This window comes from Medicago sativa, chromosome 6 (assembly GCF_051527215.1).
Source record: "Medicago sativa cultivar Bolivia chromosome 6, Bolivia_mono, whole genome shotgun sequence".
Classification (NCBI taxonomy): Eukaryota; Viridiplantae; Streptophyta; class Magnoliopsida; order Fabales; family Fabaceae; genus Medicago; species Medicago sativa.
In genome coordinates, this window is record NC_140754.1 from 69,789,613 (window position 1) to 69,806,465 (window position 16,853).

Genomic DNA, 16,853 nt, shown 5'->3' on the forward strand with positions numbered 1-16,853 from the left:
TTTACCAACTCTAGGGTGAAGTTTGTTAGGCGACAAGCAAACAGGGTTGCTCATGTTCTTGCAAGAGAAACCACGTTACTAGCTAGTCCCGTTATTTATTTTCATATACCCCCGATTGTATTGAATCTCTTATTATTAATGAAATGTTATAAGCATATTTCCTTAAAAAAAAATAACAATAATTTATTTATGGGTCTAAAGCAGAGCTTTATTAATTTTATCTCTGAATCGGCTCTAAGAATTGTGCGTAAAAACTAGTAAAGTAAATCGAACAACGAATAACCATTATACGTACACACATCCAAATTCTATCATATGCTAAATAAATTACCAGACTTTTACAATAACGTAATGCAATTTCCTAACTAAAAATGCTAAATCATGCTAGTAACATTTTATTGACCCATGTTTATTTAATTCTTAATAAGATCCATAATACACCTTCAAATAAATGATAATAAACGATAATTATTTGAAGTAGCAAAGAGTCAAACATATTGACCCTAAGCATCAAATGAAGAGATGAAAGCTTTTACTACCTCAATGAAATTCTTTGCTTTGGATGGTTCAAAAAACTCAACCCCATGAAAACCATCTTCTTGAAAATCCTTCACCACTTCCACACCCTTATCCTCCAACAATTTCACCAACTCCTTATTACGATCAACCAATGGATCTCCACCATTCATACTCACCAACACCCTCCATTCATGATCCTTCATCTTAGCAAATTTTTCATCAACATCATTCCCAACCCTTAGATTGGAATACTCATGATCACGGTTAACACCAATTGGTAACGCTAACTCCCACATCAAATCACTAACACATAAAGGAAAAACAGGATCATTCTCAAGTCTTAACTCTGACTCAGTCCTATTGGTCCCACCAAAGAATGGTTGACGCAATATTAACCCTTGAATTTTCAACGGCTCAAGATCATTCATATTTTCAACTACACGTAATCCTGCATGATATGCAATTGTAGCTCCAGCACTATTTCCCATTAGAAAACATTTTGAAAAGTCAACATATTTAGTCAACCATTCATCATCACTTGACCTAATCAAACTCAATGCTTCCATAGCATCATCATATGCCGCCGGCAACCTGTGCTCCGGTGCGAGGCGATAATCGACCGACGCGACGACTGCTTCGACGGTGTCCGCCATTTCAGAACAAAAATTGTGGAACATAGTGGAGGCTGCACTTAGTACAATGAAGCCACTTCCATGAAAGAAAACAATAAGTGGTAGTAGCTTGTTGTTTAGGTTTGAAACATTTGTTGCTTTTTTAGGTAGGAATAATCTAAGCCATGTTTGGTTTGATTGGTTGATGGTGAGATCTTTGGTTAGAACAGGAAGAGAAGTGTCTAATGAAGGTGAGGTGTGTGGATCTTCAAGATTTCGAGTGAGTGTATCATTGGGATTGTGTTGAATTTTGAGGTATTGGTAAGGATCATTGATGGCTGGTGGTGGCAAAGTTTGATTAGACATGGTGCGTATAGTTTATGAATTATGGTGAAAGATGTAATGATAATTGAAAGGCTTTAAGAAGATTTATGTAAGAACGAGCAAAGAATTTGTTGATTTATTTATTCATACTGTGGACCAGCGTCCAGCTATAGTGATTTATTATGTTTGGATTTGGTCAATAGTCGTATTCATGGACATTAATTCAAGACAAGACAATGGGAAGGTTCCTTGAACAAGTTTACTACCAATTTCATGTGAAATCAGATTCCACCTACCCGGTTCCGGAAGTAATCGTGACACTCTTTTAAGTATTACTCCATCTGATTTAAGATATTATTCCATCCGTCTCGAAATAAAGAGACAATTATTTTGAGACGGATTGTAGTTTAAGTTATTACTCTTTAATAAACATTTTAATTTGTGATATACTGAATACACAAACTTTCATAAGAATTTACTATCTATTTTTTTTTTTAAAAAATACTTCAAAGACATTTTTTACCATTTCCCTATTTATTTTATACTGTTAAGAGGAAAAAAATTCTTAAAATATTGAGCTTAAATGATCACCAAGGCTTGATCTATCGAACGAACACTGATTGGCGATTGTGGTTATTTGGTGACTACTACAAATCATGATCCATAAGAGTGTATGTGTTCGATGCAATGGTTTGCAAAATACTCTTTCCGGTCACATTTATAAATAAAAAACAATTTTTAAGATTCATTGAATAACTATTGTATCCAACCTATATATATGTAGATATATTAATTATTCAATAAACTTAAAAAATTATTTTTTTTCTTATAAATATAACCGGATAGAGTATATAGTTCAATATATAAGTGTTAATATTTAAATAATACAATATATCCTAGAAATATAGGAATAACATATTGTGCTTGTTTTTCCTTAAAAAAACATAGTATGCTTGTTCTGGTTCGGGCTTCAGCCCATACCACCATGCTAATACACAACAACCAAATAACTCATAATTCAGATTGGATTGAGGACCATAGAGGATCTTTCATGCACTCCACCACATAGAATAGAAGCCTTACTGCATCGATCAGGATTGTTGATATGATCTCTAATTAACTATACCAATTGTCACTGGAATTTACCAAAACAGTTATGACTAGGCACCCCTATATAAGGGAAACTACACGTCATTTCATAAAGAATACTATTTTTTCACCCCCTTTCACCGACTCTTCTAGAGAGTTCTCTCTAGGTTCTCTTTTTTAATATCATTGTACTCTCACCGGAGAATTACCGCCGCCATGAGCTAGCATAGCACCACCTCACCATGGTTACATCGACTTAATATATTACAATTGGGAATACACTAGATTATTGAAGCTTGAAGGAGGGCGGCCACTTAATTGATTCCTTCTAATCAACTGCAGCCAGCTCTATCGCTAGACTTCGTTATGCAATACAAGTTTTGTAGGATCGTGTCTATTCTATGTTATCTCTTGCAGTAAAAGGAGAAGCAAAAATTGTTGATCCTATGACGAAATAGGCAACTTGGTGTTTCCATTCCTTCTGTGATTCGTAGAAAACCCGACGCCACCAATCCTCATCCAACTCCTCAGGGATAAACTCTGCCAATTCTAGAGAATCACAAAATTTTGCAAACCTCAACGGTTCGTCGTTCTTAATTTTCCACCAATTCCACTGCCATTCTTTCACCACAACCCACAAGGCCAAAATAACTAAGCATGGTTTCACGCAATGAATTCAAACGAGATCCTCAAGAACATCATGAACATTGTCAACATAAGACAACAACGAAACATATGTATTGTTAGAGTATAGGAGAGTCAGGATAAGTCCCTATTGTAAACTTGACTCAAATCGAGGTTACTTGTACCAAATACAACAAACTGTCATTTGGATGAACGTGCTACCAGACGCGGTACCCAAAAGAAACCATATTCAAGAAATAAGATAGAAAGGTCCTTCTCCCCTGTGTCATGGAGGTTCTCCACCGCCTGATTCACACAAGGAAGGAAGCAGTCACACTCCTCCGTCACATCGAAGAACGAGGAAATCACCAAAAGTGTGTTACGATAAGTTCATCCATAACTTTCTAGAAGAAAATTAACATCATTACAAATGAGGTACATTCAAATGAAAAATCTATGACTCACATCCCGCATTCCCATGAGAAACCTTCCAAACTAGAGTCTAATGATGGAACTCGGGACCCAAGCAAGCACATTAGGCCAGAGGAGCAGTATTGTGCAATGTGTTAGTCCTTATACTGAAAGGAACAACGATGACATGGTTCAAAGGCTTAAAGGATGACTCCACAAATTCGTTGAAAACCTTGTACGAGGAATTCTCCTCGCACTCAACGCCATCATCCAAAGAAAGAAGGAAATTCAACGTGAATATATGGAAAGGTTTACCAAAGAGGGATTAGAGGTTTGAAAAGAAAATGACAAACTGAAAGTGAAAAATACATGAGTTTGAGTTGACTTTTTCATTGCCTATTTGATCCTTCATTTAAACTATTTTATTTATTATTTTATCCTTTAATCATATTATTTTAAATTTTAATTGAAAAAACTAAAATCCCATTAAAACAGGAAATAATCCACTACAATAGGAACAATATTATATACGAATGGGATATAGATTTTGGGCTGAATTTTTTATAATTTCAATTATACCCTTAAACAAATTTTTCAATATTTTTTTTGAAGAAACAAATTTTTCAATATTAACTAGTTTAGAGACCCGGCGTTGCCCGGGTTAGATATTAAATAGTAAGTTTTATAAGTTTGTGTGCACGAATACATATGTAAGTATATTAGATTGAATTTATTTAAATTTACAATTATAATAATATCTTAAAAATATATATAAATGATGAGATGAATGTCCAATGCAAGAATAAAAAGTGGAACAAAATCAATAATGAATTAATCCAAGTGATAAGAGTTTTGGGTCCCTTTAAACATGTGGTCATGGGTTTGTTTCGTGGCCCATGCATATGAGAGAAAAAAATCGATTGAAAGGGAATAAAATTGGTGTTTGACAAACCTGAAAAAGGAAAAATGTTAGATGAAAAGAAGGTTTGGGATTTCTGCTTGTGCTCAAAATATGTAAATATGTGATTAACAAAAATTTATTTTTTTATAATTAACATTTGCATTAGAATATGCTGCTAAAAGATAACATAATAACTAATCGAACCTTTTTTTTATCAAAAATAAAAACTAATCGAACCCTTTTTTTCCTCAAACATAAAAACTAATTGAATGATACAGTGCTAAAAGATTAGTAATAACTAATTGAAGTTTCTTTTCCTAAAAACAAATAAACAAATTGAAGTCTTTTAATCATAAAATAAGATCATACATGTAAACTTTGTTGAAAGTATTATGTGTAGTTTGTTGAGATATTTCTGATACATAAAATATTAGAAATTCAAAAAAAAAAAATTAAAGAAAATATTGAGTGGATAAGATCAAAATGTTGTTGAGATATTTATGTTAAATAAAATATTGGTTTTTTAAAAATAGAAAAAATAATAGAAATATTGAGAATGAATGTGGAAGTGACACGTGGCATAAAAAAACTTTACTTTATATATATACTACTAGTTTAGAGACCCGGCGTTGCCCGGGTTAGATATTAAATAAGTTTTATAAGTTTGTGTGCACGAATACACGTGTCAGTATATTAGATTGAATTTATTTAAATTTACAATTATAATAATATCATAAAAATAAATATAAATATTTCAAAAAAAATTAAAAATAAATATAAATGATGAGATGAATGTCCAATGCAAGAATAAAAAGTGTAACAAAATCAATAATGAATTAGTCCAAGTGGTAATAGTTTTGGGTCCTTTAAACATGGACTATTACTTTCCCACCCTATTGCCTTCTCCCGCGCACTGTAAAATTTCTAAAAATGCCCTTGTGCATTCCGGATTTTAAAATTCGGATTCATGTTTACTATTTTGGATTTTATAATCCGAACAATTCTTATGTATAATCAGTCATCAGACTCTCTCACATTTCAACAGTTTTGAGTTTTCCTTTTAAAAACAACAAAAAAACTAAGTAAAAAATGCTAAAAACCTGTCAAATAAAATCATAAAAATATAAAAATAGTACCAAAAAATTCTAAAAATCAAATAAAACTAATGGAAATTTTTTCGGATTTTTCTGAGAATATGAAAAATTAATAAAAATGAAAAATGGGTCTAAACAATGGAATTTTGGATTTTGAGGGGCGGAGTCCCGTAAGAAGTTCCTTCTACGGGAGTCATGGTCCTTGAATTTTTTCTGATTTTCTGGGGATGTTTCGGAGCAATCCGATCAAGTAGCCCGAAAACCCAATTTTTGTTAAATAAAATATTGGTTTTTAAAAATAGTAAAAATAATAAAAATATTGAGAATGAATGTGGAAGTGACATGTGGCATAAAAAACCTTACTTTATTATATATATACTATTGATTGATTGATGTGTAGTTTGTTGAGATAAAAAATACTGAGTGCATAAGATCAAAAGTTTGTTGAGATATTTATGTTAAATAAAATAGAAAAAAATAATAAAAATATTGAGAATGAATGTGGAAGTGACATGTGGCATAAAAAACCTTACTTTATATATATACACTATTGATTGATTGATTGATGTGTAGTTTGTTGAGATAAAAAATACTGAGTGCATAAGATCAAAAGTTTGTTGAGATATTTATGTTAAATAAAATAGAAAAAAATAATAAAAATATTGAGAATGAATGTGGAAGTGACATGTGGCATAAAAAACCTTACTTTATATATATACTATTGATTGATTGATTGATTATTGATTGATTGATTGATTGATGTGTAGTTTATTGAGATATTTCTGCTACATAAAATATTAGAAATTCAATACAAATTAAAAAAAAATACTAAGTGCATAAGTTCAAAAGTTTGTTGAGATATTTATGTTAAATACAATATTGGTTTTTAAAAATAGTAAAAATAATAAAAATATTGAGAATGAATGTGAATGTGGCACGTGGCATAAAAAGCCTTACTTATATATATATATATATATATATATATATATATATATATATATATATATATATATATATATATATATATATTAATTGATTGATTGATGTATAGTTTGTTGAGATATTTCTCCTACATAAAATATTAGAAATTCAATAAAAATTTAAAGAAAATACTGAGTGCATAAGATTAAAAGTTTTTGAGATATTTATGTTAAATAAAATATTGATTTTTAATAATAGAAAAAATAATAAAAATATTGAGAATGAATGTGGAAGTGACACGTGACATAAAAAACCTTACTTTATATATATGCTATTGATTGATTGATTGATGTGTAGTTTGTTGAGATAAAAAATACTGAGTGCATAAGATCAAAAGTTTGTTGAGATATTTATGTTAAATAAAATAGAAAAAAATAATAAAAATATTGAGAATGAATGTGGAAGTGACATGTGGCATAAAAAACCTTACTTTATATATATCCTATTGATTGATTGATTGATGTGTAGTTTGTTGAGATAAAAAATACTGAGTGCATAAGATCAAAAGTTTGTTGAGATATTTATGTTAAATAAAATAGAAAAAATAATAAAAATATTGAGAATGAATGTGGAAGTGACATGTGTCATAAAAAACCTTACTTTATATATATCATATTGATTGATTGATTGATGTGTAGTTTGTTGAGATAAAAAATACTGAGTGCATAAGATCAAAAGTTTGTTGAGATATTTATGTTAAATAAAATAGAAAAAATAATAAAAATATTGAGAATGAATGTGGAAGTGACATGTAGCATAAAAAACCTTACTTTATATATATACTATTGATTGATGTGTAGTTTGTTGAGATAAAAAATACTGAATGCATAAGATCAAAAGTTTGTTGAGATATTTATGTTAAATAAAATAGAAAAAAATAATAAAAATATTGAGAATGAATGTGGAAGTGACATGTGGCATAAAAAACCTTACTTTATATATATATTATTGATTGATTGATTGATTGATTGATGTGTAATTTGTTGAGATAAAAAATACTGAGTGCATAAGATCAAAAGTTTGTTGAGATATTTATGTTAAATAAAATAGAAAAAATAATAAAAATATTGAGAATGAATGTGGAAGTGACATGTGGCATAAAAAACCTTACTTTATATATATACTATTGATTGATTGATTGATTGATTGATGTGTAATTTGTTGAGATAAAAAATACTGAGTGCATAAGATCAAAAGTTTGTTGAGATATTTATGTTAAATAAAATAGAAAAAATAATAAAAATATTGAGAATGAATGTGGAAGTGACATGTGGCATAAAAAACCTTACTTTATATATATACTATTGATTGATTGATTGATTGATTGATTGATGTGTAGTTTGTTGAGATAAAAAATACTGAGTGCATAAGATCAAAAGTTTGTTGAGATATTTATGTTAAATAAAATAGAAAAAATAATAAAAATATTGAGAATGAATGTGGAAGTGACATGTGGCATAAAAAACCTTACTTTATATATATACTATTGATTGATTGATGTGTAGTTTGTTGAGATAAAAAATACTGAGTGCATAAGATCAAAAGTTTGTTGAGATATTTATGTTAAATAAAAATAGAAAAGATAATAAAAATATTGAGAATGAATGTGGAAGTGACATGTGGCATAAAAAACCTTACTTTATATATATACTATATATATATATATATATATATATATATATATATATATATATATATATATATATTATTGATTGATTGATGTATATTTTGTTGAGATATTTCTCCTACATAAAATATTAGAAATTCAATAAAAATTTAAAGAAAATACTGAGTGCATAAGATCAAAAGTTTTTGAGATATTTATGTTAAATAAAATATTGATTTTTAATAATAGAAAAAATAATAAAAATATTGAGAAAAAAATAATAAAAATATTGAGAATGAATGTGGAAGTGACACGTGACATAAAAAACCTTACTTTATATATATGCTATTGATTGATTGATTGATTGATGTGTAGTTTGTTGAGATATTTCTGCTACATAAAATATTAAAAATTCAATAAATATAAAAATAAATACTGAGTGCATAAGATCAAAAGTTTGTTGAGATGTTTATGTTAAATAAAATATTGTTTTTTTTGACAAAAAATAAAATATTGGTTTTTAAAAATAGAAAAAATAATAAAAATATTGAGAATGAATGTGGAAGTGACACATGGCATAACAAACCTTACTTTATATATATACTATTGATTTAGAAATAAGGACCTGAAATAATAGTATAGGTGTTATCATAAAATGATAGTATAGGTGATTAATAATATTAAAACGCTACTGGTGAAATAATAATATTTTAGGACCCAAAATATTATTATTAAAATCAAAACGCTGCTGATTAATAATATTGAAACGAAAAGGACCTGAAAAAATAGTATATGTGATAATAGTGTAGCTGATTAATAATATTAAAACGCTACTGTTGAATCGAAAAGAGAAAAAAAAATAGTATAGGTGTTAGTTCAAGGACGTGAAACATAAACAATAGTACAGGTGTTAGTTCAAGCACCTGAAACTCGTAGGTGTTTGTAATGGATGCCAACAACAATAGTTCAAGGACCTGGAAAAAAAATCAGTAAACTCACTCGTAGGTGTTAGTTCCCTTTACATTATATATAAAAATAAAAATCTAAGCAAAAGTAAAAGTAAAAGAAACAATAGTATAGGTGTTTGTCAAACCTGAAGAAAGAAAAAGCTTAGATCAAAAGAAGGTTTGAGTTTCAGTTTCTGCTCAAAATATGTGATTACGTGATTAAAAAATTCTCCTTTATAAAATTAAATAAAAATATTTCAGGTCTTGAAATATTAATATTAAAATCAAAACGCTACTGATTAATAATATTAAAATGAAAAGGACCTGAAAAAATAGTATAGGTGATAATAGTATAGGTGATTAATAATATTAAAACGTTACTGTTGAAACGAAAAGAAAAAAAATAGTATAGGTGTTAGTTCAAGGACTTGAAACAGAAACAATAGTATATGTGTTAGTTCAAGGACCTGAAACTTGTAGGTGTTTGTAATGGATGCCAGCAACAATAGTTCAAAGGACCTGAAAGAAGAAAAAAAAAACAATCGGTAAACTCACTCGTAGGTGTTAGTTCCCTCTCATATTATATATAAAAATAAAATATAAGCATAAGTAAAAGAAACAATAGTATAGGTGTTTGCCAAACCTGAAAAAAGAAAAAGCTTAGATCAAAAGAAGGGTTGAGTTTCAGTTTCTCCTCAAAATATGTGTTTACGTGATTAAAAAATTATCCTTTATTTATAGTTAAAAAAAAACAAACCGAAGCCTTTTTTTTCCTCAATGAAAAAAAACTAATAGAAACTTCTTTTCCTAAAATTAAAGGAATATTTAATGGATAGTATTAAAAGCATTATATATAGTTTGTTGAGATATTTTTGCTACACAAAACATTAGGAATTAAATATAAAATTAAATAAAATATTTAGTGGATAAGATCAAAAGTTTCCTGAGATTTTTATGTCAAATAAGATGTCAAATAAAATATAGAAAAAATATAAAAATATTGAGAATAAACATGGAAGCGACACATGGCATAAAAAACCTTACTTTATATATATACTATTGATGTTGGTGGTATTAAAAAAGATAGGGATTTATATTATATTTGTTAAATTACTGTTGTTAATGAAAAAGTTAAACACGAGAGAGATGACCTGAAAGAGTGAAACCCGATAGCACCACTGCAACCAGCGCGGTCTCCGGTCACGGTGGCGGTCGAGATCCACCGCTCTCCTTGTCATTTGGATGAACGTGCTACCAGACGCGGTACCCAAAAGAAACCATATTCAAGAAATAAGATAGAAAGGTCCTTCTCCCCTGTGTCATGGAGGCTCTCCACCGCCTGATTCACACAAGGAAGGAAGCAGTCACACTCCTCCGTCACATCGAAGAACGAGGAAATCACCAAAAGTGTGTTACCATAAGTTCATCCACAACTTTCTAAAAGAAAATTAACATCATCACAAATAAGGTACATTCAAATGAAAAATCTATGACTGACATCCCGCATTCCCATGAGAAACCTTCCAAACTAGAGTCCAATGATGGAACTCGGGACCCAAGCAAGCACATTAGGCCAGAGGAGCAGTATTGTGCAATGTGTTAGTCCTTATACTGAAAGGAACAACGATGACATGGTTCAAAGGCTTAAAAGACGGCTCCACAAATTCGTGGAAAACCTTGTACGAGGAATTCTCCTCGCACTCAACGCCATCATACAAAGAAAGAAGGAAATTCAACGTGAATATATGGAAAGGTTTACCAAAGAGGGATTAGAGGTTTGAAAAGAAAATGAAAAACTGAAAGTGAAAAATACATGAGTTTGAGTTGACTTTTCATTGCCTATTTGATCCTTCATTTAAACTATTTTATTTATTATTTTATCCTTTAATAATATTATTTTAAAGAAATTATTTATAATTTCAATTATACCCTTAAACAAATTTTTCAATATTTTTTTTTGAAGAAACAAATTTTTCAATATTAATGTTGGTGGTATTAAAAAAGATAAGGATTTATATTATATTTGTTAAATTACTGTTGCTAATGAAAAAGATGAACACGAGAGAGATGACCTGAAAGAGTGAAACCCGATAGCACCACTGCAACCAGCGCCATCTCCGGTCACGGTGGCGGTCGAGATCCACCGCTCTCCTTGTCTCGCAGTTAATCTCCCTTCCTCTCGGCCTCATTTTCTCTATTGATTGGATTATGTGCCATGTTGTTTCTTCAATCGAAGCTCCTTACGAACCGGCCGTGGTCGAAGATTTGTGTGGTGTTTGGTGAAGTGAGACTCTTCTCTTCCACCACGTAGCTACACGTTGCTGCGTGTTGGGTTTTTGCGTTATGTTTGCTCCTCTTGGTGTAAGATAGCGTGATTTGCTAACGTGCACCGGTGCAGCTATGGAAAATAAGGGAGGTCAACCTAGAAAGCTCCTAATACAGCAATCGACACAGCAGAAGACATTGATTTCGTCAAGTCATCAATTAGAGGTTGGTACCCCTGCTGATGCATCGATCCCAAGGTTTACTGTGTCAACGTAAAAAATTGATTCTAGGATTGTGAGGAAAGTGATTCAAGAGAAGCAGCCAGCGGTGAGTTCAACTGCAGTGAGGCGATTAGAGATGTCGTGTACGCTGGAAAATCCACCCAACTCCGAGTTTAAATCAAACCGGTTACCTTCAAAAGGGTTGCAACTTGCATATGTTGCCTCTGTTCTCAAGAATGGTACACCAACTGCTTGTCTAACTTCTGATGGCATTAGTATTGAGGCTAGTAAATGGCAAAATGCGATAATTATGTATGTAATATGTAACAGCCCGATTTTCGCTAGTTTTATTTTATTATTTATTTATGTGTGTTATATGTGTTTATATGTGATTACTTGCTTTTGTGTGTATTTTGGTTGGGATTTGTAGGATTCGGTATTGGAGGGGTATTTTAGTCATTTTGGACTTAGGGGCATTTTGGTCATTTTGAGAGCAGTGGTAATTTTTGTAATTTTGTTGGAGGTTATTTTTAGTGCTTAGTAAGAATATTATTTTACCAAGTTACAAAAAGGTGTAGTAATTATTTTAATTACCGTTAAGTGACCATTTGTGATATAATTTACCATTAAGTGAGTAGTGACATTTTGGGTGTTAGAATAGAAATGGGTTAGGCCCATTAAGGTTTGAGAGGTAAGCCCAATTGAGTAGAGCATATATATATAAACTCTAGTTGTTGGTGAAATTAGGTTTTACAAACATTTCACATTTCATTTCATTTGAGAAGAGAAGAGATAGAGGCTAGAGAGAAGAACGACAACAAGGGCTAGAAGGCAAAGAGGGGATTCATCATCTAGGAGCTAAATTGAAGCCTGGGTTAGAGGATCTTGGTGTTAGAGGTAAGAGGGTTAGATTTCAACCATAATTCACATTTTTTTTTTATTTTACCCATTTTGTGAAATTGTTGAATTGAGCCTAATTGATTGTAAATTCGTGTACATGTTTTGATGCAATGTTTGGGTATGTAAATTAAATGTTAATTGAGTTGTTGATGATGAAATTACATGCTTAAGTTGTGGTTATATGTGAGCCTTGCATTTTAGTTCAAAAATGATGATATGATGTGTTGTTGTGATGAATTGTTGATAAGTTCATGATGATTAGTTGCTGTTGTGGTTGAGAGATGTTGTTGTTGATGAATAAAACATTGGGTAATCATAATTGTGGAGTTTGCTATGACTTTGTGTTGTTTTTGAATGTTTGATGAAAAATGGGTCAAATGATGAATTTTGCTTAGAGAATGTTTTAGGACAAATTTTTTATGGAATTGATTGTCTTTTCATGTTTAGAAATGTTTGGATGAACCTTGGGATCAAATTTGGGCATTGGGAAGTCAAAATTGGGGTTTAGGGGTGAAAATGACTCTTTTTCCCGAGATTGAACTGTCATAACTCGCAGTGGCGAGTAGCTCTACTCGCAGTGGCGAGTTGTAGCAGGACAGGGTTCCTGTTTTGCACTCTCGCATCTTTTTCGCTCGTTTCAGTCGTGAACTGGTTTATGGTACAAACATGAAAATTGTAGATAATATTTTTATCTTTCTAAGGGCGTTGGTTTGACTTGAATACGATTTTTGGTTTGCAAGTTATGGGGAAAATACTCTTGAAACATTTTGTCGAAAAATCCCGCATAACTAGTTCTAAGTCGACCCAATCCTTGTGGAAAGTTTTTAATCTTTGAAAACTTGACTTTTAAGAGTGCAACAAAGGTGGTTAAATTGTGATGTAGTGAACCTACTTGTTTTACTTAGAAATTGGGAAATTCTTTGAAAAATGATGATTGAGACGAACTTTGTGATTTTCATTAATTCGTCGCGTTTGGCCGATGAAATGCTTACGTAACCTCTACTGCACACACATGTGGGTTGTGAGAATACAAGGCATAGGCAATTGAGCCTGTTTACTTGGTTTTGACTTAAATGTTCATTTAATTTAATGTTGTGATTTTGAGAGACGAACTTGACTAAAGATGACTTTTGAGAACCAATTGATTGTGAATCCTTTACGGAGAATTGTTATATGTTATGTGAAGATGATAGGTGGTGTAATTATGTGACAACTTCATGTTGTGTAATTTTTGATGTTGTTGGTGATTGTATATATGTTAAATTGGTGGTGAATTGTTGATGATTGCATATATACAAGTATTGGTGATGGTGAGGTGATTATTGTTTGTGTGAACATATGCATTTATATTTGAGTCATATGTTCATGCATTCATGACTGATTGTGGTGGATTTTATATCCAAGACTGATGGTGGCGGATTTTATATCCAATTGAGGTGAGTACGATGTTTTTGTTGCATCGAAGGTGACGACCTGGAGGTGATTTGGTACCACATGCATCTAGATGAGTCTAGAATCATTGCATAAACTGTTGGTGGATTGAATTGCATTGCAATGAGTTTTATGATTGATTGCTAACTGTAATTTGTGGATTGAATTATTGAGGGTTAATTGTTGATTGACAAGGTGAATTTAAGATATGTGTATGATACACTTGTTGAGATGAACTTGGAATGATGGTAAAGAATAATATGCATGTGTTTTGGATACTTGTGAATATATGTATGGATTGTTATTCTTGAATATATTCTTTCATTTCCAATGTTCATGATAAATGTTTTTCGTGGATTATGATGATGTAATGCTAACCCTCAGTGGTTTACCACCTACCTTTCCGTATGGACGGGTAGATGGAGTGTAGAATGCTTAGTTGTTTGCTTGATGATGTCGAGGAATGGAGTTCCTCTATTTATGCAAGTGTCTAGATTAGGGCTCTGATCTAGGATAGTTCTTGCATGTTAGTTTTATTTTTGGACTATGTATTTGGAGTTGAGATGTTATTTGTTATTTGAGAATTGGAGAATACAATTGTATTTTGTTGAGATCCAGAGATGTTTTATGAATTATATGTATGTTCCGCTGCTATGTTGTGTAACATGATCTTTATGCATGTATGTTTTGTGGTTTGATTCGAAGACGTAGCATCTATTTCTAGAATATGTACGTATATTCGCGCGTTTTACCGCTTATTAGAAATAGGGTGTTACATAATAGATGATTGTCCTTCGTTGAATTACATTAATACGTACATCACAAAACACTGTAATTGTGCTACTCAACATGAGGTGTTTTATAATAACGAGGGATATTATGTTGTTCGGTTTACATCTATAGAGGAAAAGAACGCAGTTTTGTGTGCCGGTCCGTATACTATAGCAAATAGACCGGTGATTGTTAAGAGCTGGTCGTCTGAGTTTGACTTTTAGAATGAGATACTCAAAGTGGTTCCTCAGTGGATTCAGCTCCCTAACTTGCCACTTATTTGTTGGGGACATGATTCCCTTAGTAGAATTAGTAGTACCTTAGGAAAGCCCTTATTTGCTGACGAATGTACTTCAAAACAGTCCAGAATTTCATATGCTAGACTGTTGGTCGAGATTGATGTAACCAGGCCACTCGTGAACAAAATTCTTGTGGAGAGTCCTAACGGAAAATGCTTTGAACAGAAGATTGTGTATGATTGGGAACCTACCTTCTGTAAGAAATGTCAATAGGTTGGGCATGCTTGTGATTCAAAGCAACCAGTTCAAGTTGAAACAAGGCCTCGGAAGGATTGGGTTCCAAAGAAAAGAGTCAATGTGATAGAGAAAGGAAAGCAACCAAGTAAGCAACCAGAAATAGCAAATTTTGACGCTGAATGGAATGTCCCTAAGAAAGTATTCTCTCAGCAATCTATAGGTGGCCAGAGTTCTAATGAGGTACCTATTGCTAACTCTTATGATTTTTTGCCGCATGAAGATACAGTTTTTGAACCAATAATTGAATGCGAAACATCTAATGCAAGGGGCAGGGACCCTATCCCCTCTTGTTCATCATGACAATCGTTTGTTGGAATGTGAGGGGCAACAACAAGCCCTTCAAGCAAAAAGAAATCAAACACTTTTTGCATAAGAATAAATTTGATATTTGTATCCTGCTTGAAACTAGAGTTAAATTTGAAAAGTTCAAAAAAATTCTATGGTGCTGCCACACCTAATGGAAGAATTTGAGTCGCGTGGAACCCAAAAGTTTGGTATATTAAGCCAGGTGCTTCTTGTGCCCAAGCTATTCGTTGTGACGTGATTAATCTAGAATAAAACATTTGTTTCAATTTGGTTGCAGTCTATGCTTTTAACACCCAAGAACAAAGGAAAGAGTTCTGGAAATTCATTGCGGACACATGTAATCAAATTTCTGGGAACTTGTTAATTGGAGGTGATTTTAACAGTGTTTTGTTGGTTGATGATAGATTGAATGGTAATCCAGTCACTCAACAAGAAATTCAAGACCTTGCAGATTGCATACTCATGAATAATCTGTCAGAGGTAAGAATGGTAGGAGATTATTACACATGGTGCAATAACCAAGCTAGTAGTGATCGAATCTACTCTAAGATTGATAGATTTATTGCTAATACTAGTTGGCTAAAAATGTTTAGTAATGCAGTCGGAGAAGTGCATCCTAAAGGAGTATCTGATCATTGTCCAATAAGTTTGGATTTGGCTTCTGCTGCTTCCCCTAGGAATACCCCATTCAGATTTCTTAATGTACTGACTGAGCATCAAATGTTTCCAAACCTGATACAGGAAAAATGGGGCCAAAACCTTCATTCCAATCTTTTAATTAATATATGGTACAAGTTGAAGGCTCTGAAGAAGGATTTGAAGGAGTTAAACACTAGGTACTTCCAAGGTATTTGATGTAAGTTTTTTCTACATGTCATATAACTATGTACACGTGAGTATATATAGGATCGTTTTCCACAGGGAGTTGCGGTATATCATAAGTGTGTTCACAATCTTTCACATTAAGGTATCATTTATAAAATGTTTGTTTGTAACACTATATCCATAGATGACAAAAGTAAAAACGAGAAGAGATCGAACTATTTCGCTTGCGGTATAAGATAACGAGCAAGCATAACAGCAGCAATCTCTCGATCGATTAACAGACTCTAGCTTTATAACCAATATTATTACAATCATTTCTACAACATCCTTCGTGTCCAAAGCGACATCGTTATTTCTAAGTTAGCGTTTAAACATTCGTGTCCAAATCCCTTAAACGATAACAAAGTCGATCGGATAACTTAATCGACCGTGTCCAGCCTGATTAAGTATCCGAAAGCATTAAAATCTTGATTAAAAGTAATTATCAAAGG

The 16,853-nt window shown here is 31.8% G+C and overlaps 2 pseudogenes across 1 annotated transcript; one reads left to right on the forward strand and one right to left on the reverse strand.

Annotated features, from left to right (window-relative positions):
* Positions 1 to 382: 382 nt before the first annotated feature.
* On the reverse strand, positions 383 to 1,687 carry LOC146916552 (carboxylesterase 1 pseudogene; annotated as a pseudogene). Its single transcript, XR_015015124.1, has one exon. The product of XR_015015124.1 is annotated as a carboxylesterase 1 pseudogene (transcript).
* Positions 1,688 to 10,648: 8,961 nt separating this feature from the next.
* LOC146916553 (uncharacterized) lies at positions 10,649 to 16,392 on the forward strand (annotated as a pseudogene).
* The last annotated feature ends 461 nt before the right edge of the window (positions 16,393 to 16,853 follow it).